The sequence below is a fragment of the Ptychodera flava genome, chromosome 7, assembly GCF_041260155.1.
Source record: "Ptychodera flava strain L36383 chromosome 7, AS_Pfla_20210202, whole genome shotgun sequence".
NCBI classification, from domain to species: domain Eukaryota; kingdom Metazoa; phylum Hemichordata; class Enteropneusta; family Ptychoderidae; genus Ptychodera; species Ptychodera flava.
In genome coordinates, this window is record NC_091934.1 from 193,445 (window position 1) to 215,427 (window position 21,983).

The following is a 21,983-nucleotide window of genomic DNA, read 5'->3' on the forward strand; positions in this document are numbered from 1 at the left end:
TCGATGTTATTTACTTGAAACATAGAACTGCTATAGCTGCCGATTTCGGTTCTGCAGTTGCCGATTTCGACCCTCGACTGAAAATCAAAGTTCACGCTAAAATTCTTTCGTACAATCAATCCGGTGGTCAATTTATGTGTCCAAATAAGTTGAAAATGTATTATAAGTTTGGAAAAGGGCATCAATCGGTGTAATTTACTCCGGGAATTTACTTGAAACATAGAACTGCTATAGCTGCCGATTTCGGTTCTGCAGTTGCCGATTTCGACCCTCGACTCAAAGTCCAAGTTCACGCCAAAAATTTCTTTCGTACAATCTATCCGGTGGTCAATTTTATGTGTTTAAATTAGTTGAAATGTATTATAAGTTTGGGGAAGTGCATCAATCGATGTTATTTACTTGAAACATAGAACTGCTATATAGCTGCCGATTTCGGTTCTGCAGTTGCCGATTTCGACCCTCGACTCAAAATCCAAGTTCACGCCAAAAATTTCTTTCGTACAATCTATCCGGTGGTCAATTTTATGTGTCTAAATAAGTTGAAAATGTATTATAAGTTTGGAAAAGTGCATCAATCGGTGTAATTTATTACTCCGGGAATTTACTATGAACATAGAACTGCTATAGCTGCCGATTTCGGTTCTGCAGTTGCCGATTTCGACACTCGACTGAAAATCAAAGTTCACGCTAAAATTCTTTCGTACAATCTATCCGGTGGTCAATTTTATGTGTTTAAATTAGTTGAAAATGTATTATAAGTTTGGGGAAGTGCATCAATCGATGTTATTTACTTGAAACATAGAACTGCTATAGCTGCCGATTTCGGTTCTGCAGTTGCCGATTTCGACACTCGACTGAAAATCAAAGTTCACGCTAAAATTCTTTCGTACAATCAATCCGGTGGTCAATTTTATGTGTCTAAATAAGTTGAAAATGTATTATAAGTTTGGAAAAGTGCATCAATCGGTGTAATTTACTCCGGGAATTTACTATGAACATAGAACTGCTATAGCTGCCGATTTCGGTTCTGCAGTTGCCGATTTCGACCCTCGACTCAAAATCCAAGTTCACGCCAAAAATTTCTTTCGTACAATCTATCCGGTGGTCAATTTTATGTGTTTAAATTAGTTGAAAATGTATTATAAGTTTGGGGAAGTGCATCAATCGATGTTATTTACTTGAAACATAGAACTGCTATAGCTGCCGATTTCGGTTCTGCAGTTGCCGATTTCGACCCTCGACTCAAAATCCAAGTTCACGCTAAAAATTTCTTTCGTACAATCTATCCGGTGGTCAATTTTATGTGTTTAAATTAGTTGAAAATGTATTATAAGTTTGGGGAAGTGCATCAATCGATGTTATTTACTTGAAACATAGAACTGCTATAGCTGCCGATTTCGGTTCTGCAGTTGCCGATTTCGACCCTGGACTCAAAATCCAAGTTCACGCCAAAAATTTGGGGGGATAATTGAGGGGACATTTTAGCATTCATTAATGTTCATAAGATTAATTAATATTCATTTTTTCCTACTGTAATTATTTATCCCCTATTATACCATAATTAAGCAGTGTTTCACCCATGTTTTGCTAGCATGGGGACACGGTGACCCATAGTAGGTTTAAATGCGGACAAAATACATTTTAGGGGAGGTAAAGTATTTCAATAAAATAAACAGTACAGTGTCATTGTGTGTCATCATGACTTGGTACCATATTTGGTGTTAAATAGGCAAGTCTGGTGAGTGCATTAGAGGTAAGTCTATAATAGACCACTATCGTTGTGTCAAATTATGCCAACATGAAACTGTCAGTATCACTTAGTTAACTGCACTCGCATGAACTGCAGGGCTCCCCTAGATCACCAAAATGAATATCCAACTCATTAGCCAAATCAAAAATCTTGTTGCCACTTTGAATAACTTTTACGCAGTTTACGATCTCAAGTGTGGAACCAGCTTTAACTATGCTTCAAGGGCCGATTGAAGTTGGTTTGTGACAATTTTTTTCAGCCATTTGTCAGAAATTACAAAAAAACTTTAGGTCATTTTGCAAAAACACCGGCCATTTGCCAAAGGCCGGTGAGTAACTGAATCACTGCCTTTTATGAGTGAGTGACCATTTGAAACTCAAGGGGTCCCTAGAAATTAAATTCTCTCATGTTTCTAATGGCATACTCCTAATAAGTTTTCAAACAAATCAAAGCAAACAAAAAATATTTAGATTTTTTTGGCAAATAACATATGTGGAATGGAGCTATGAACATATTTTGGGGGTAATTTTCAAAGATTTATGTGAATTCACACCTTGTGAATAATTCATGCTAAATAGGAAAGATGTTAGGTATGAGTATGCCTTTATTGTCTTCAATTGCAATGCAACAATACAATATTCTAAAAGAGTACTTAATCAATTTATCTTTGCATTGTCATACTTTCATCTTTTATTCTATCAATAGAGTGTGGTTACATGATGTATGAGGCGACTAAAATGAAACAGCGTTGGTATATTGTTTACAAGGAAAATATAATTTTTATTTCATCCAGTAATGACAGTCTTTTGTACGAATTTCTGCAGTAAAAGCAACATTCCAAGTTTATTTATCATGCCCTAACATGTATACTAACAACGAGAACATATTAACTGATATTTTGTTAAACATGCATCTTCTGGTATACTCTCACATGAGCTGTGGTACCATCGTCTACATTCTTGACACTGAACCATCAGTGTGTCCCTAACATAAGGCTGTCTACAATGACAATATAGCTCTACTGACAACATTTTGGGGGCTAAACATCTACCACGACGTACTTTCCTTACTGGAAAAGGGACAAGTTTACCTTTGTCAAGACACTTACTTAAATGACAACGCATATTTCCCTGATCCCAGATAATATTTGCTGGATCGTCACCCGCACAAAGTGCAAATGCATTAGCAACAGCAAACAAACCACAGTCAGACCCACCATTCTGTTTATGGACAGACGGCCAAACAACTTTCATGGTAGGACCGTTGTGGTACAACATCCATGCTAATGACTTCTTTGCATTCTGATCAATAGATGATGACATAGAGTCATAAATTCTGACAGTTCCTACATTACAGTTTAAATTTGATGCAACAATCCAGTGACTCTCTCGAATGTTCAAAATTTGTACAAAGTCCCTATCTGGTGTGCCAACAAAGACACCTGTGGTGGTGACACCTACGTCCTGCAAGCCATCAATATGTGGATGCTGCTGCTTCATGAGGAACTGGCAATGATTGATGACCGTATCATTCAGCCATTCTGTGCTTGATGAAAGAATTTTCTTCATCTCACTGATGTGCTGGTCTTGGCACTCTGACGGATGCACTGGAATTTTGTCTGACTTTCTGAGTCTCTTTGTGATGGACACTATTTCACAATCTGCTAATGTTGGCTGGGCTACTGTTGAGTTGGTGACTGGTGGTTGGTCAGTGACGGATGGCAATACTGATGGCGGGCTGATCACATGTTGAAATATTGGTGGTTGTTTGGTGACAGGTTGTGCTACTGATGGTGGGTGGATGATGCCTGGCGACACAGGTGGCAGATTGTTGACAGGTTGTGAAACTAGTGGTGGGTTGATGATGGGTTGTGACACTGGTGGCAAAACTACAGGCTGGTTGACGATTGGTCGCGACACTGGTGGCAAGTTGATGGCAGGTTGTGAAACTGATGGCTGGTTGATTTTGGGTTGCAAAACTGGTGGCAGGTCAATGGTAGGTTGCGAAATTGGCGGTTGGTTGGTGATGGGTCCTGATACTGATGGGGAGGTGGTGATGGACGGCGATAATGGTGGTGGATTGCTGACACGTGATTGAAGCTCTCATATGACTTCTCCTGCCGCATTTGCGGATGGTCTTGTCGCTTCCCTGTAGGGCTTTAATTGACAATAGGCTACTCCTTTTGCCAATTTTCTTGTAGTCTTCACGTCTGTTAATTTAACCATATTCCGATTCGTTATCTCATCAATTCTGTAAAAAGAGAAAACAATTATTAATTAACAATCTTCAAAAACAAAATTGAAGGATATCAAATACATACATGGCCAAGGAAATAAAATTCAGTTTTTGTCATTTTAGTGCAGGAGAATAATTGAATTATCAAAACACTGAGATTTCAATCACTTTTTTGAGTGTCAGTCTTTCAACCCATGCCATTTTAGAATGAGGATAGATAATGCAAAATAAAATAGTAGTTTTCTTCTACAGATACTCTTGTTTCAAGTGATATATTACATTTCAGAAAATTGTATCAAGTTTTTCACTTAAATTAATCTTTATCATTTTTTATTCCAAATATACACCCCTTTCATCCTTTGAGTAAACTAATAGTAAACTTTAGATTCTCTGCTTTTTGAAAATGTAAAGTATGAGGGGGTTTCCTTGTTATCTTAAATGAGAAATATTCCTTTGAAAAAAAAGTGTGTTGGCAACATGCAGCTCCACCTTAACCCTTTTCCTGCCAGACAATATCACTTCCCCATCAGCCAAGTCAGTAAAAAGGGGTATTGAGCCAAAACATGACGTATTTTCACCCACTTGGCTTGGTATGTTATAACATCTTCAGTCCAAAACAGATCAAGTTTACAGTATTTATGTTTTCAACAGCCTTCAAATGTACAGTATTATGTTAAAATACACCATATGGAATATGTTGTGTTTCATTAATTTAACCATCTTGACCTGATGGTGAAATATGGACTTGGCAGGAAAAAGGTTAAATCTGGTTTCTGGTCTGTTATTAATAACAATTGGATAACTATATAGACTTTGTGTTTGTTTCTATACCATAATGTACACTTGCAAGTTTTTTACATTCGATTTCTCAGCATAATTGTAAAGTCTAATTAGAAAAAAAGTACCGCCCAATACAATGTTGTTCAAATTTGATTGATACATACATACATACTTACACACATACCGTACATACATAAATACACACAAACACAACCGACTTCAGCTTATACAATAACCTCACATTTGTATACAAAATGTGAGCTAAAAATATAAATAGATTCACTTGCCACTTCATTTGTTTGGACCATAGACTGTAGAGAAATTCTCTACTGTTATGTTAGAACTACTAAATTGTAGCACCACTATATTTTCGGGCTTTAGTATTATAAACATTACTTTCCAAAAAGGAAAAAATCATTACCGGTAGGATTTATTAATGCAATCACTTACATGTATGGGCCCAACCATTCTGCCTCTGTTTTCCCACCCTGACGACCTTGCTTTTGGGCATTCAAACGAAGAACTTTGTCACCAGGATTCAACTCAAATGTCTTCACTCCTTTACTTTTCTTCTCCCTGTACTGCTTCTTCTGCTTCTCCTGAGCTGCTTCGATATTTGATAACACCTGAACATTTGCAGCAAAACAATGTAATTAGTTTCACTTATAATAGGACAAATGGCATGTGATAGTTGTTGCATTTAAATAAGTCTATAAGCAATCATAGCTAGAGAACCTAAAACATTTAATAGTTCTTGATAGGAAACAGCAAATAAGAATTTTCTGAAAGATATAATTAGATTGAAGACCTGCTGATATAATGTGACACACTTTTAAAGCATAAAACAACATCTTCCAAGCAAATAAATGTATATTATACAGTGTTTACAAAGGGAGCAGGGAAACCCGAGTTTTGAAATGTTTTTTTGAATCCCCTGTAACATGATTATTGTGAAGATATTGAAAATGACTTGATCTACTCCAGGTTTCCAAATATCTAGGCTTTCCAACAGTTTATAGGTTAAAGATTTCCTATCTCAGTATTTCTCAGAGATTTCTTACTTCGAAAGGGTTGTTTCCTTTGAAGAACCCTCAAGTAGAATGCATTTAAATCAGACCTTGGATAGATGGGGGTGGGTTTACATTTCATGTTTAATCTATCAGAAAAGTGCGACATAAATGACAGCTTTTGTGAACAAAAATTTACATTCATCAGGCCATACAACCATCATGTTAAAATATAAAACCAGGTATTTCGTGACATAAATGCCACCATACTGGCCGACTCTCTGTCAAAAGCGGTGAAAGTACACTTATATGCGACATTTGACTTTTCAATGCTCAAAATTTCCTTGGTGAACAATTATTTTTTTCTCCTTGAAATTACAATAATTACCAATCAATTATCATTTTTTGCTCACGTGTTGACACATGTGGGCATATGTCGCAGCGATGTCTGTCTGTCTGTGTGTCTGTGTGTCTGTGTGTCTGTCTGTGTACTCAATATCTCAAAACGGCTCATCAGATCAGCATCAAATCTGGTACATAGATTCAGTTTGCAAATGGCAAGAACTGATTAGTTTTTGGTGGGTGTGGCTTGCTTACTTTTTGCTCATTTGCATAATTAATGATTTTAGAAAAAAACTGATATATATTGACAACGACTGCACACAATTTGATGAGATTCGCTACAAATGTTGATCACACCAAGATATATCAGCTTTGAAAGATATTAAGGGGTGACCTGAAAGATAATTACTAATTTGCATGTTAATGAAATTTCCTAATTAGGAGTATATATCTGGATTTACTTGATTAAATTGACAAAACTTGGTATGCATATTGAAGATACTATGATTTAACGTTATTGAAAGTCATTAAGCATTTTACTTCATCCAAATCCTAATTTGCATATTTAATGACCTTTTGAAATTAAGGCTATATATTTGAAGTTACATAAGCATTTTTGCTTCAGCCAATTCCTAATTTGTGTATTTAATGAACTTTCCTAATTAGGGATATATACTTGGATTTATTTGATCAAAATTGGCATAGCATGCTATGTACATTGATGATGATACCAGGTTATATCAATATTGGAAGTCATTTCATGTCAGCTAATTTACAGTTTGCATATCTAATGAGCTTTCAAAGTTTGGAATATATAGTTTGAAGGACTTGACCAAAGGCAATTACACTTACTATATAAAGTGGTGATACAATGACAGCAGTCAAAGAAATTAATATTTTTTTCAGCTTATTACATATTTCAATACTTAATGACCTATAGAGTTAATCTGTGGTGAATTATGTTCATTATGTTGATCATAATACTTTCAATTAAGTTGCAAACATGTGGCAAAGGTTCAAATTTACACGTGAGCATTTACAGTTCATATCTGGTTAGATTTGTTTTGCGTCCGTGTAGGTTTTGGAGGATTAAAGTAAAAAAGAACATACACTGTATTTGAAAAGGACTTCACTTTAGCTTTAGCCCTTCTGCCAACAACTGATCATCAATCCATCCTGCCAATCTTTCTTAAAGGGACAAAATCGCCCATTTTTCATGAATTTTGTTTGATTCGAGATACTTATATTGTTTGACATTTTGAGAGATACTGAATAAATGAGTGACCATGCATATTTTCAACCCCAGTTTTAGACAAATTAAATGAAGCCGTGGCGAAAATGAATTAATGGTCATGACCATTAATTCATTTTCGCCATTGTTTCATGTATCTTGTCTAAAACCTGGGTCAAATATATGCATGGTCACCCATTCATTCATTATCTTTCAATATGTCATACAATATTAGTAGAATCTCGTATCAAACAAAATTCATGAAACAATGGGTGACTTTGCCCCTTTAATAAAGATGTTGAGACATAAAAGCTACAATATCATTCAACAATATACATAACCCATGTTTCATACCTTTTCATGAAGGGTAGTCATCTTCTCTACAATACAATCAGTGTATTCATCCCTTTCCTTGTCATCTACTTCAAAGATTTCTCCCATCTTGTCCTGTAAATGTGCAATCTGGATAGGGTAAAATATCACCGATTAATTACATTTCATGGATCTAATTTGCGAAGTAGAATGTACAAACTTGTTACAAGTTTGTGTTACAAGTTTGTGTTTAGGAGCTCTTTGCAAGAAAGCTTGCACCTTGAAAAACACTATTAGAAATGTCACTAAGGCATATGATCACCAAGAAATAGTGTTGGCGATTGATGAAAGTTAAAACATGTCTGTCATAATCTACATCGTATAATTTAAATGTTGCAGCTATGATGATGGGGTGCATCAAGATATTGTGCACGAAATACATTGTTTATAAACAAAAACTCGCACAGGTGAAGTTCCGACGGCTGTTTCCCTCTGAGGACACTACTCTATTGAAGACACTTTTGCTGTTCCCTGGGCATTCTTACCAGACAGGTTTCAATGTATTATGAACTGCTACAATACATTTCAAAAAATTTGTCATATTTAATGCTGACAAATGCTTCCACTTTGTTGTACGACAAATAACGATTCAAAAACTCACCTCAAATGGTAATTTTGCACGTCTATGCAGCATCAGATAAAATGGTGTATACTTTGTCGTTGCCTGCTGTGCAGTGCGTAGTCCAAACATAACAGGATTCAAAAACTCATCCCAGTCATCCTGGTTGTCGTTGATCAGCTTGCTGATGGCTGTCTTCACTGTCTGGTTTGTCTTTTCATCCAGTCCATTAGTCTGCAGGTGATATGCGGCACTAACACTGTGCTCAATACCTACAAGTTGAAAAATTCTCTCGTTGACCTGAAAGCAGAAAAAGAAAAAAGGTAATTCTGTGCATCAAGTGAAAGTTGTCAATTTTGTAAAAAAAAATTTCAGGATTTTTTCCACTTTGATTATAACCCTCATAATTGCAATAGTTCCCACACTGATAGTCAAACTCTCCAATTCTTTCTGATCTACCACTAATGGCGCTCATTAAATTGCTTGAAGAAAAAAAAACTTTTGTTATCTTAGTTTTTACAAAAATCCAAAATTTAATTTTTCCCTCATAGAATTAACACAGGAATGGCGACCGTTTTGAATTTTAAATATAACAAAATGTTGAGTAATTTGTTTTGCTTGTTCCAAACTTTGCTCTATGACCCTTGATTTTTATTGTTGATTTGGTAAGAGAATAGTTGAAAGTTTCATTCAGGAAAGTTTGAGCTAAAGTTTTGTGCACGAAATACATTGTTTATAAACAAGGATCTAACACAGGCAAGTTCCGACGACTGTTTCCCTTTAAGGACACTACTCTACTGAAGACACTTTTGCTGTATGAGCTAAAGTTTAAGTCTTTCACTTTCATGGCGCATATTACCTTAAGAACAAGTTGTATTGCAATATTTACATGTTGCAAGACTGGAAGCGAAAAAAAAATGTGAAGTAACTAACCTGGTTTATGAATTCTCTTCCTTGATCTGAAAGGATTCTTGTTGGCATGCCTAACCTGCAAATTGCAAGGAGATACTGAGTATGTAATGGTTGACACTGTTGCAATGGACACACAGATACACAATACCATGCAGCCTGGTATATCATAATTAATGATACAATCTAGAGCCGCCAAGCTTACAGCTACGCCCGCCACGCTATCATGAAGGCCAACATGCTGACGAGTCCGGCCGCCATGCTGATGACATGGTCACAATGTTTGTAAAATCTTTTCATTTTCACCAACATTGATGTTGAGCATAAGATTGCCTTACTAAATACAATATAAGTGAAGTATTATGGTAACTTACCTGTAGAAGGTATCTACTAGACGGGCAGCAACCTCAGCAGCAGTCTTGTTTCGGAGTGGATAAGCCTCTGGCCATTTGGTATAATAATCTGTTACTGTCAAAACATACTGGTAGCCATTCATGGTTGGCTTCAGGGGACCAAAGAGATCCATCCCAAGAAGATGCCATGGCTCTGTCACCTTTATAGGACGTAATTCTGGTGCCATCGTCTTCACCTTTTCAAAACGCTGACACTTGTCGCACGCATCAATCTGACAAAGAAAATTACCAAAAAAAGTTAAGGTGGCACTGCATGTTATCTGCACACATTGTCAAATCAAAGTTTCTAATAAAAGAAACAAGATAACCCCCTTTTACCACACATTTTCAGACAGTTATGTATTTAATATTAGCAAAGGAGCAATTGAAATTTTGAAATTCGAAGTAGCTTCATTTCAGGGTACAAATCATCCATTTCAGTATTATATTGCCATCTAGCAAGCAGCTTTGGTGAAGATTATTTATTTTTTTAATTTTTGAAGCACTTTGCACATATTCAAATATAAAAGAAAAATCTAGCCATATACCCATGATGCAAGTACACATCACAAAATATCAAACTTGCCGGTAACTGCAATCCTCAAATTATTTTAGTTGACAGGCGTCATTACACAAATACATGCACACATACCGTACATACATACACACAAACATAAATACGTACATACATACAAACATACATACATATATACTGGTACATAAATACATACATTCATACATGCATACATACATACACACGCATGCATGCATACATACTTACATGCATACATACTTATACAAATACATACATTCATACACATGCATACATAAATACATATGTACATACATACATGCATACATACATTAAAAAGGTCAATTTTTTGTCTTGGAACCTTAACTTGACACTGATAAATGTCCTTTTCACTGTTAAAGCAATGTGAGCTTAACATCTGTACTGAATAAAATCCAATGATACATGTCTCAGTGTTTCATCTAGGATGCTACACCAGGGTTGGGATTGGTCTCCCTCTACTGTAATTTTGAGGGGGATTTAAAATTTTTGGGGGATTTAACTGAAACATATAATGGCATCTTTATACATAAGTTGTAATGTTGCAGTGATGTTACTTGTATTATACATACTGCAAGCCATAAATAACTTGCTTACACAATCCAAGCTGCTGGCTGCAAACACCATCCTTTATACGATTTTTTCAAAAGTCAACAAATTTGCGTATCACTATTGTGAATGTATAGGGCTTCCAAGAGTGGCAGACAACTCATTAATATTCTTAATACTTCTTAATACATTAATACTTCTTTGTCTTTTGGCCAGAGGTCCATATATCTTTCTTTCATGAATTTGACTTTGTTTGTGTACTGTCTATTTACTGTCTGTTCTGTGCTGTTTTGTGTCTATGTTTACAACTATTGTCTTACAAATTTTGACCCAGTATTATTGGATTATGGATTGGTATGATTGGGATTATTCATAAGCATTACTATTCCTAAAAAATTGAAGCATATTCTGTATGCTAAATTATTCTGTATGTTTGTTTGTACATATTCTGTATGTTTGCTTTCTTAGGGCTTGATGTACATTCAAACATAAAAATTAACAATAGTTAGCCATTCCCACTGTACTTTCAAGGGATTTTTTTCATTTTTCACTTAACTGTCTGCACTACGAAAAGCAAGAAAAAACTCTTTTGTAGTTATAAAGGAATGTTTTGTAGCTTCTGAAAAAAAAAGTACTTGTTTGTCACGTTTTTACAGTGCTTATATCATCCCTCACTACTGTAAGTTTGGATCAACATTGCCCTGTACAAACCAGTCAGCTGTATTTTTCTAGTGACCTAGCTGGTCTTGTAATTTTGTGCGCAGACTCAGTAGAGTTAAAACGAACAACTTAGAGGGTCGAACCTTAGTAAGCCATGCAGAGTTTCTCGATGTCAGACTCACTCCAGTTGCTTTTTGTCAGTCATTTTAGAATGGGAAAATAACAAACAGAAAGGTTTGTTGTCACCGACAGTTAACTTTAGGGTTTATTTGCCCCCAAAAATAAGTCAGTGTCTGTTCAATGAATTCAAAAACCAGACCCATTGACACCACAGCATGCTTGTGACTTTCATTGCATGCAGTCTGCACTGAACACGTTCCTGTGACAGTAAAAGTCCAAATTTTCGTGTCAATTTTGCTATCAGAATTATTTTCAGAGTGTTATGGACATCCAGTTTGTGTCCTTTTCTCAATCGTATAGAGATAATGTGAAACAGAAACCTTATCAAGCTAGGGCAATGAACTTTTGTGAACGTAACTCTCAACTGGCTGACAGGCTTTCATATGCAAAATCAGCGTACGGAAATTTACGTGTGGTACTGTTTCAACAGCAATTTATTGAAGCAGTTCAAAAGTATCAAAATCAAACTAAAATTAGTCCCTTCCATGTAAATGTTCTTGCAACACTATACAATGCCCGTTACCACAAGTGCCGATAATGGGTCAAATGCATCAAAGTGTGACAGCCATTCCAGCCAGCTCAGTGCAGTGCGCGATGGGTCGCCCCTTCTACCTGTGATTGGCGGCGCGCAGCACACAAAAGAGGGGGAATCGCGCAATCACACAGCCTAGATGAAACACAGTTATGGCTCCGTACATGAAAAAATTGCGGCCATATTGGATCATATCATAAAAAAATACCGCAATGATACGGTGTCGCTCACATTTTATCAGAATTGGTACATACCAGTGTGGGTACCAAAGATCAACCAGAAAAACAAGAATGACAAAAGCAAGTAAGGTCTGCAACTTAGGTACTGGACGTAAACTTTAGAAACATGCATACCAACTTCTATAGCAATGGGACAAGCAGATCCTACATACATTAGCAAATGTCAACAAAAAAATTAGTTAGAGAAGCGTGACAAAAAGAAAAGGTTGGAGAGGGGGGAAAAAAGTGGGAAAAAATATAAAGGGATCTTTAAAAAGGAATGCTACCTCATCAATCTTCTATCCCCTACCCCTCATGAATATCAAATGTTCCACCCCTTGGTTGACCATGTTTACATAAGACCAGCTGGCAGTATATTTACAACTTGGGGATGTTTTAATTAATGCTATGAGTGCTATCATTCAAATGTAAACAGCACTTAAATCAGTTACAGATAGTGAAAGTGTTCCACTGTGGGGGGGGGTGTGATTACAACATCTGGAATTACCCTGGATCCAAATTTCTCATCAGTTCTTGTGTGTCTTACATGCGAAAATTGCAAAAATTGGTTCGCATGAAAAAATTTACCTCAGCTTTGTTTTCTGGATCAAATTTTACTACAAATTGATATTAAATATGACAAAATTATGTTCACAGCCTTCGAAACTGTCTCACAACAAATCCTTGGTTGGTGTAGGTCATTTAAGGTCACAAAAGAAAATCGCCTAAATATAACTATTTGGGGGTTTCCCAACACTTTGAGCAGAAAATTTATCTAATAACATCCCTCGGGACTTTTGTACCAAATTACAAAGCTATCAGACACAAATCATTTTGAGAACAAGTTTTCTTGACCACATATGACAAAATTGTCTTAAAAATACAAATTTGTATATTTCGGGACAATTTCCACATATCTGACTATTGTCATCCCTGGACATCTGTACACCAAATATACAAGCCGTCTGTCCAGGGGCTTTAAATGAAAATATTTTTAACGATATTTTGACCAAAAATGACAAAAATTGCCCCAAAACAGTAATATTTCCAATTTTGTCGTAATTTCACCCTTGCAAACGTCCAATCCAAATTTGAGAGCAATTGGGCCAGCGGTTTCAGAGAAGAAGAAATTTTACTTAAAATAAGAAAAATAACCAAAAATTCAGCAAAAATATAAATTCAAGATATCTTCATGATATTCATCAAACTGATTTTGATCAACTTTAGTAACCTGTATACCAAATATCAAAGCTATCAGATTAGTTATTCTTGAATAAAAAAAATTTTGACCAAAAATTCAGAAAATCGCCCAAAAATTACAAATATGAAAATGTCAATTAAATTTGTATACACTTGACTGAGGTCATCCTGAGGAACATGTATACCAACTTTCAAAGCAATCAGATGAGTGGTTTCAGAATTAAACATTTTTTGACTAAAAACTGAAAAAATTACCTGAAAATAGAAACATGCAAATTTCATCCCAAATTTTATACAACTACTTTAGAATACCTAAAGGAACCTGCACACCAAGTTTCAACCCTATCTGACCAACAGAGTTTTAGCAATTTGCAGGGTTTTTCCTTTTTTTCCCTCATTTGCATATTTTTGACACCGACAAGTTCATTTGAACAAATTCACATCTCCACCCCAAGGTGCACCTGTACACCAAATACTAAGACAGTAGGTTCTGCCGTTTAGCTGTTTTTGATGTGGACGGACATACATACATACATACGTACATACATACATACATACAGACATGCAAATGGATGCAAATGAACTGATTCAGCTTATACGATTACCTCACATTGGTATACCAAATGTGAGCTAACAAATCGACGTGCATATGTATGACAGATGAAGTAATCCTTGTATTAAGTTTAAATGAAATCACTCCAGGCATCTCTGAGACATCTGCGTGAACGGACAGACTCACGGACATGACCAAACCTTTAAGTCCCCCCGGACGGTGTCCGTGGGGACTAACAAGCATTGCAGTGTCAAAGACAAATGGGGAAATTTCCAAACACAAACTAGCAAAAAGCCTGAAGCATCAGATATGTACATCTTTTTCAAAGCTATTCTAACCAAATTTCAAAGCATCGAACCAGGGATTTGTATAATAGCCATTACTTGACATACACAGACAATCAATTCCATAACTATACAAAATGACAATGGAAAAAAAATTCAAACCAAGTTGGAACATTTTTTTCACACAAAATTGTCATATTTACATCCGCAGTTGTAAGAGTTGGTAACTTATAACCTGACCTATATAATTGGATTAAGCAGCAAAGTTTACTGACTATACAGATGACACTTATTATGAATGTACTTATATTATCCTGCATCTTGAAAATGAAAGACTGGCTGTTTACAAGATCTGTATACCATAACTTCATTTAGATTCACTCATAGCGACTTCAATGCAACACTTTTTGTACAATATGGTATGTTAGCTGCCTTGCCAAGATAATCTGACCAATGTTTATTGAGATTTTCACCAAGTTTTCACTTTTGTTGCTCATTAGCATTTTTAGTAATGCTGACTTCATTTGAACAAATACTAATTTGCAGTTGAGCATGTACATGTATCTACCACAGAATACACAGGTAAAATGTGCAGCAATTCTCAATCTTTTGCAATTGGACCAGGGACTTCAAGAATAACATATTTGGCATTTTTTTCAAAAAATAATAAAACATACAAACGTGGTACCCCAAAACTTTTTTTAAACACAACATATAGATAGTTCCATTCTAATTTATTTGTAACTCAGTATGTCAGCTGCACTGCAAACTTCTGTCTTCCAATTCGCTCATATTTACTTACACAAATTTCATCAATATTTCGATATATGGTAAACAAATGATCCTTGGAATCCAAATTTGATACCTGGCATCTGACATGTGACTCTCAAAAACAAGACTATTGGCAAAAAATTGGTAAAAAATTCAAAATATACTAATTATATACTTTTCAATCAAAATGTTGCATACATTGTTCCCCCTGTCATACGTACCACATAATAAAGTAATCACTCTCTTATCAATATAACTTGCAGATTATGAAAAATATTGTTTTTCTTATTCTTTTAGTTTTATCAACGCCTACAAGATTCCATTTGATTATAGATAACCATCGAAGCATTCCAAAGCTGGCCACATTTAACGTGGACATTATTCAGTTATGAGCTCCACAAACTTGATCAACAGAAAGACTGGCAAATGGATGGACATACAGACAGACTGACATGCACAGACTGGCTGTGATAACATTGGCTTCTTAGTGTGCTTTGGCCCATGAAGAGTGATAAATATATAACAAACAGCTGGATGTAATGATAAAATAGTTATATATACAGGCACTCAGGGTGAATATTATAATTTGATTAGTTTCTTGTCCTCTTTCTACATAGCAGTTTTGGAGAAAAAAAATTTTGACCAAAAATTGTGAAAATTTCCCCCAAATTACACATACAAAAAATTTACTACAATTTTGACAAATCCCAAAGAATATAGATACCAACTTTCATAGCAATTTGACAGGCTTTTTCAGAGAGGAAAATTTTTTGACTAAAAACTGAAAAAATTACCCCAAAAATGCAAACATGCAAATTTCATCTACATTTGTACACACCTAATTTAGAATACCTAAAGGAACCTACGTACCAAGTTTCAACCAAATCTGACCAACGGTTACTGAGTTCTAGCAGTTTGCAGGATTTTTTCCTTGTTTCTCCTCATTTGCATATTTTCGACACTGACATGTTCATTTGAACAAATTCACATCTCCACCCCTGGGTACACCTACTGTATATACCAATATATATTCTGAGGGCTTTCCAGTTCAGAAAATAGTCTATAACAAATTGACATAAAAGCAATAGCTCAACATACGCTCTATATTACCAAATCAGAAAGTGAAACTTACCCAACGATCCACATCGCCATCCATGCCCTCCAGTAACATACAGATGAAATCTTCTTTTTGGTTCTCTTCCTGCCAACATGTGCTCCCATCGGTGAATCATGGCATTGTTGGAAACCAAATTCTTCTCCTCATCGGTGAACAGAACTCTCCTCCATTTGTCTTCATCTTCTTTATTGCTTCCAACATACCACAGAACTTCACCTAAAGAAAACATGAATCACAATGCTCAAAATTATTGGTGCCTCTATTTACTTTTAAAAGTTGCTGTAATTTTGACATTTTCCCCATCATTTTCGTTCCATGAATCAGCTGCAGTTTCTAGAATTTTCTTTTCACATTTTTATATTGAGGTCATCAAAATAGTTTACAATCTCAATACCGGTAGTAGGAGGGTACATACATGTCTATTGCAAAAACTACAATGCAATGACATCAATAAATGTCAGTCAAGAAGCCTCAGAGACTATGTGCATTAGGTTTCTAGAATCGTTGCATTCATGTAAGGTGCATATTTATTGCCGAGAATTATTGGACTTAAATTCACAAGTCAACAATCACAATCCTACCTTTAGTATATACGGCGTATGTAAACAAGCTTAACACTTAAAAAGCTTAGCTTTTCATCAGACTTTACATAGTTGAACAAGAACTAGTAGTGACAGGGCTCGAACTTAACTTTTTTACCTACTTGCCCTGCGGGCAAGTTTCCAGAAATTTTACTTGCCCGATGAACAAACTTACTTGCCCGATTTTTTTTTGTCTGTTTACATTGTTTGGGCAGAGATCACGAAGACCAAGCAATCTCAAAATGTGGCCGACAGCAACATATCAATGCAAGTTCTGTTTTGTCTGTATTGATAATCGTGTTAATTTTTACGATTCATTAGTGTTGGTCTTCGTGATCTCTGCCCATTCGTCCACCAATATTCTAGTGCAGGATTGGGGTCATATAGCTGAAGGGGTGGCCCAAAAATTGATATTCGCATCAGCAAATCTCTTTTCCTGAAGTTTTGAAACTTCCGTTGTCGTTTCCTTTCATATACATATCGCACTTCTGCTTCTTCACCTAAATTTCCACTGAACTCGATGCTGCGATCGCGCCATTAGCTTTATCACCGTCGATTTTTGAGTGGCCAGCCGCTTGAACCTGTACTGTATCCCCTGACACAGATCCTGTTCCGGAATCTGTGACTTTATCTGGCGTAGATTTCAAAAATATACATGAAAACAGGGTGCTTTGCTTCGCTATGACGTACAGTCTGCGTTGTCTCAGTCAGGTCACCACGTGCAAAGTGGCTGTTGATATTACTGACCAACACCCCCTGGGAGTCTCTAGCGACAAACAAGTGCAAGTAATACGTTAATGAATTAGACTTCCCGAGGGAGGAAAGACAACAACTGGATATCACTTGCTGAATGTTGACGTCCGGCTTGTCGGTTGCGATACCCGTTTCAGTTACTTGAAACTCGATAATAGCGAACATTGTTCCACAAAGTTTCTTGAGTTTTTTATTCCCAGAACATGTAAATTTGATCAAAGTCTATCACTTGCCCGACCGGGCAAGTGTAATTTATTTTTACCAGCCCGATGTCAGGTTTTAGTTGCCCCGGGCAAGCGGGCAACCGTTAAGTTCGAGCCCTGAGTGTACATACAACAAAAATACTAAAAAATAACACATTACAGTTCCTGTCCCTGTAAAATTGGTAGTCATATTGACTACCAAAGAAAATCTGCAAGTTTGAATTGAATCTGTTGTATTAGGGCAATTGCTCATTATAGTCCTTTGATAGACTTACAGAGCTGGTCCCTGATAATAAAATTCACAAGGCAAAAATTAGCTAGCAGAAAGTAAAGACCAACATCAGCTAACATTTGCTGACTGTGAAAATTATTGCTGCAATGAGTCTTAAGCTTAAACCACCAATAATTGTTATGAATATTATACATCACTGCCAATTTCGCTCCTCAAATTGTAGTTATAAAATCATTCAAATAACCTTTAGCATCTGACTCACAAGAAAATATCTGATGAGATCTGACATTATGAAGGAAAATTCTTACTACCACTATCAACAACAACGTTACAAAGGTAATTTTTCATGAACACCCACATAGGGAAAACAAGGTTTAATTACTATAAACAACTCTTCAATCAGTGGAACTCTTTCAGGGTTTAACTTCAGCAAAATATTGTTCCATGCACAATGAGTATTCATACAGAGCATATACGGGCTGTGATTTGTGGAGTCAGTGGACTGTGATATAGATAATAGCTAGTCACCGGTCAAAATGCCCTTCTGAACTCAACATGTGCCAGGCTTTACATTTCTAGAATCACAGGCAATGAATAAAGTTTGTGGGCCTTGATCAGCTGTTGTTGTTTTTTGTCTACCTCTTGCAGTTTAACGTATTTACATCACAAGGAGTAAATGTGTAAAGGCTAAATCCAAACTACTGAAAATAATGAAATCGCTTACTTCGCAAAGTAAATTTTGCCACATATCTACGAAAACTTTTCTGCTTCTCACCAGTTGAGCATATGGCTGGATACTTCTGTAAAGAAAGAAAATCCTTGACGTCAAATACATTGTAAACTTCCTTCATGATTGAAAAAGATCGAACACCAAAAAAAGTATTTTGATAAACGAATAGCAAATATGCAATAAATAATCTAGTAGCAAAACACAAGGAAACAAGGCGATAAACTGTAGTCCTGTAACACAATCTGGATAGCACAAGGCAACAATGTAGTCTCAGCGGTAGCAGTATATAGTAGCACAAGGCAATGTAGTTGCAGTGGTAGCACAAGGCAAAGGTAGGGCTGATATCAGAAGAATCTCAGAGCGATGTACACCGTGGATTGTCAGATAGCAGTCTGATTATTCTCTTAGATTGCAGCACTTATATCGCCAACATAGGAATAAATTATCACTTTCAAATACTTCGTACTCAAAGAAAATCATACTTGAAACGAACCACCGCCCACCAAAGGTTTGAACGGCTAACGCCAATAACAATGCATTAAAAGTGGCCGCCCATATTCACAAGTACGTCGGCAAAATCCTACACAGTGTCATCCACAGGCGCGTTAAACACGCTCTCACGCGTAGGCCATAACCATTATGACATATTGATCAAAGCAATTAATTGTTTCATGCCGAAAACACCTTTAAAGACTTGTCAAATCAACAGGCGTTAATATTGCGTATTGTCGTGATTTATGCATTTACTTACCTCGGCCATGCCTCGGATGCGTACGCGATCTTGCCAGTTTGCGCCCCATTATCGACCAATACTGTTTCATCTGCAGGAATTTCGGTACAAGTATACGATTTGACAGGCTATGATAAGAATGCTTCTCAACAAAAAGTCGAAACGGCTGACATATGATAGAAGAAAGTGGCTTCAGATTCGGGGCTACATGTCTGGGGCCGTTTTATGAATAGAAACCATGTTGGATAGTCTGCGCATGTGCGGGGACGAAATCGGCAAGGGATAAAATCGGCACGGCAACGGAACACACAGAGGTTATGCATCAGCAGCACACTGCACTGTGGATATGAATGACAAAATGGACGTGTGTATGCTTACACTTTACTCCACTGGCCGTTTCATGCAGACGACGATGCTGTTAGGGACGGACCATTAGATCTTGGGAGGGGGGTGGTCAAAAACAGAAAAAAAAAATTTTCAGAGCAGAAAGTTAGGAAAAAAAAAATCTTCAAACTAGTTTGCAAAATAAAAAAAAAATAAATAAGAAGACAAAGGTGTAAAAAAAAATCTGCAAAAGTCTTTAAAATTTTGAATTTTTTTTAGATTTTACCGACAGAAAGCAACTTTCTGTATTTTTTGGTACATCCTCCCGGCACATTTTTAATTTTAATTTATACATTTAGATTGACTGTATCCCTTATACTGGAAGTTGTGATTATCTTATCTTTTCAGGACTTTTGTATTCTGATCACTTGAAAATTATGAAATTATAGAACTTGTTTTCTACTTGTTTCCTTCGTACAAACCAAGCAGGTACACTAGGTAAAACATTGAAACTATGGTATGGTTGTCAAGACAGAAAGTTGTATTTGCCTTTTGAGATCAAGGTAAACAGATGCAGGCCACATCAGTTTCATTTTTTTCACAGCATTTTATTGCAATGATGAATGCAAGAATGGGTGAACAAGTAGAAACACGTCAATAATGATAAAACAACATATCAAGTCATTATGTATTATTTTGCTTTAAAAAAGGCATTTTCAATTCTTTTTTTCTCAAAAAACAGCCTCAAAAAACAACAGCAACACATGTTTTAACATTCAACAATACACTACGTAGAATGCCATCTATCCAACAAATCCCAACAAAAAAACACACAAAAGGGGTTGAACTTTGAAAGTTTCTCGATAGCAAATACTGAATATATCTGCATGAATAATCGTTTTTGTGTAGCAAATTTCAAAGAAATTAGACAAGCCCTTTCAGAGAATACAGATTTTTTGACCATGAATGGCATAAATTGCCCTAAAAAGACAAATATTGAAATTTCAACACATCTATACACTTCCAGTCAATTTGGACATGCTGCTACAGAGAAATAGATGTTTTGATCAAAAAAGGGCAACAATTGCTCTAAAAACACAAATATGCAAATTTAACTATATTATTTAGCATATTTTAGCTTCTCAGCTTGTCAAAATCAATTGTAAATCATGAGATATGCATGATGTTTGGTGGGGTGAGTGTAGCCATTTCACCACGCAGTAGAAAGGGAAGCTAGGAAACCAAAATAGTCAATTTTCAAAACTATAGGAAGCTACTGAGGAGCAAGAAGACCATGTTTCAGAGGAAGATGTGTAATCCGAAAAAATTGCTCCCAAAGTGCCACCAAATAACACCATTTTTATCTCTATTTTTCAAAAGGTCCAACAGCAGGAGGGGGGACGCCCCCCTCCTGACCTCCCCCCGCAAAAATACTCCCCAAGTGCCACCAAATAACACCATTTTAATCTCTATTTTTGAAAAGCTCCAACGGCAGGAGGGGGACACCCCCTCCAAACCACCCCCCACAAAAATACTACCCAAGTGCCACCAAATAACACCATTTTAATCTCTATTTTTCAAAAGCTCCAACAGCAGGAGGGGACACCCCCCCCTCACCACCCCCCCCCCCCCCGCAAAAATACTCCCCAAGTGCCACCAAATAACACCATTTTAATCTCTATTTTTCAAAAGCTCCAACGGCAGGAGAGGGACACCCCCTCCCGACCTCCCCCCACAAAAATGCTCCCCAAGTGCCACCAAATAACACCATTGTAATCTCTATTTTTCAAAAGCTCCAACAGCAGGAGGGGGACACCCCCTCCTGACCTCCCCCCCCCCGACCGCTTGCGTGGCCGCTTGTGGTGCTTGGCACCACATCTTTGCCCTCTTTATCTTCAGACAGCGACGAACTAAAAAAAAATTATAAATCTGAAAATTTACTCTGAAAAAAAAAATTTGCTCAGCTAATCTCAATTGGAAAAAAAAATTTCAGAAATTTACAATTGTAAAAAAAAAATTTTCACAATTTCATTGTGACCACCCCCCCCAAGGTCTAATGGTCCATCCCTTATGTCATTGGCATTGTTTCTCAGATCTTTTCCCGGTGCACGATTGTAATCTCGTTTCTTATTTTGCCCCGTTCTCGCGCTATAGGTCGTAGAACGGCGTGATTTTTGGGCTCCAGGCTCTCTACGATTTCAGGAATATGGTGGTATAC

General features: G+C 36.5%; 1 protein-coding gene across 2 annotated transcripts in view; it reads right to left on the reverse strand.

Moving 5' to 3' along the window:
* The window catches only part of LOC139136540 (spermidine synthase-like), a 126,471-nt gene extending 106,671 nt beyond the window's left edge, over nt 1-19,800 (reverse strand). For both annotated transcript variants that reach the window (XM_070704264.1, XM_070704263.1), the window contains exon 1: nt 19,741-19,800. The gene's annotated coding sequence lies outside the window, so the exon portion shown is untranslated. The remainder of the gene's footprint in view (nt 1-19,740) is intronic.
* Nucleotides 19,801-21,983: the final 2,183 nt, after the last annotated feature.